Here is a 1,886-nt window from a genome sequence, read left to right on the forward strand (position 1 = left end):
GACAGACTTGCGCACGGGAGGGTGGGTGGGGCAACTGAGGCTCTGCTGGGGACCTATACCTGCTGGCCAGGTGCCGAAGTCCTGGGGTGAGATTCACTGTCCACTGCAGCAGTTGCTGTCCAGGAGATGCGAGGGTTTATGCATGATGTACAGGCCACAGGGAACTTGGAACACCTGCTGGGGTAGTTGCAGGGAGTTTGAAGATAACTTTTTAAACACTGATCCACTAACCATGGCCTGCAGTGTGAAGGCTACCACTCAGGTGCACCTGATGTCTCTTGGGTGCACCGGGGCATTTGCTCCAACGTATGGCCACTGCTTTGCAGAGCAGGGCCCCCCGCCACCAGCTCAGAAGTCCAGCCTGCCCCCACTTATCTTTCTCCCAAGTGAAAACTTGGGACCCTATGACAAGGATCAAGTTGTCAGTGTTTTGTTTTGTTTTTTAATATTTTATTTATTTATTTTTAGACAGAGGGGAAGGGAGAGAAAAAGAGAGGGAGAGAAACATCAATGTGCGGTTACCTCTCTCTCGCCCCGTAGTGGGGACCTGCCCACAACACAGGCATGTGCCCTGACTTGGAACAGAACTGGCAACCCTTTGGTTTGCAGGCTGATGCTCAGTATACTGAGCCACAACAGCCAGGGCAGTCGTGGTTTTAAGAAACTCTCTGTAAATGGGCTGGCCGTGTAGTCCCACCTCCACTCACACCCATGAAGAACAGCCGGTCCCCATTCCACTGCCCGGCACTCCACAAGGAGGCTCCAGAGCCCTTCCCCTGTTGCCTCTCTCTGGAAGACACAACTGTGCAGTGCAATTTTTCATCTGCTCCGACACAGACTTGCTTCTGGAAGACTGCACACCTGGGTTCAAGTGCAGCGTTCCTGGAAGGTGAAGCATCTATGGGTGTGAACACATCAACTCCCTATTTTGACACCCCGACTGTTTCTCTCATGGATCTCAGCCAGGCACCTGACCAAAAGGCCGGTGGGCAGCATCCAGACACCCCTAAACTCAAAACCACTGAAGATTAAGGTCTCACTCGGAACCAACTGGGTCCTTTAATAAGCCAGCCATATAGATATTCAACCCCTACACAGAGCTCCTCCAAACTCCAATGAAGCAAAATCTGAGGTCCTCTCCAGGGTCCTCACACCTCCTAGACCTGTGAAAACAGATTACCGAAAGTGGTGGACAGAAGTGACTTCCAGCACCTACTGTGATGAAGACAGGCCTCTCAAAGTACCGCCAAGAGAGGCTTTGCCACGAAGTGACTCCTGCAGATGGAGTTCTAAAAGCTTCTGTCTTATCTCATCAAGGTCATGCCCCCCACACAGGGTTTTACCCCTGACCCCAGGTGTCAGCGGCAAAACTGCACAGACAGAACAGCAAAGGGTCTGCCTGGTACTGAAAATGGGAAGAAGCCTAGTTCAACATACAATGGACCTGAGAGACCACCATACCTGGACAAATATGAAACATTTTTAGGGAAGCAGAAGCAAACAAGCAATCCTTAAAAATCTGAGTATTTGCTCTTCCCCAGTACAAGTTGTCCTAGTGAATTTCTGCAGGTCCATTTGGGGAAAGATTTAGAGAATAACTGTTGACTAAATGTAACATGATATTGTAGGATCTCTCCTCACAGGGTCACAGACTCTCTCTCCTTCAATCAATAGGTCTCACATTTGAGCACAGCCCTACATCTGAAAACCAAGCCAGGGGTCATGACTTTCGTTGGTACAATTGCCCTCAGCTTTCTGATTATCTATCCTTGGTTTACTCTGGTTGTGTAAAGTATATCCTTGTTGGCTGCCTGTCTGTCTTGCCTCTAGGAATTCTATGTCCCATTCAGCATCTCCATAGCTCTCCCCAGACTGAGACTCCCAGC

The 1,886-nt window shown here is 49.8% G+C and overlaps 1 pseudogene; it reads left to right on the top strand.

Moving 5' to 3' along the window:
- The first annotated feature begins 232 nt into the window (after positions 1-232).
- On the top strand, positions 233-1,515 carry LOC119036912 (ERBB receptor feedback inhibitor 1-like; annotated as a pseudogene).
- The last annotated feature ends 371 nt before the right edge of the window (positions 1,516-1,886 follow it).

Source organism: Artibeus jamaicensis, unplaced genomic scaffold (assembly GCF_021234435.1).
Source record: "Artibeus jamaicensis isolate MK-2021 breed Jamaican fruit bat unplaced genomic scaffold, CSHL_Jam_final scaffold_833, whole genome shotgun sequence".
NCBI lineage: Eukaryota > Metazoa > Chordata > Mammalia > Chiroptera > Phyllostomidae > Artibeus > Artibeus jamaicensis.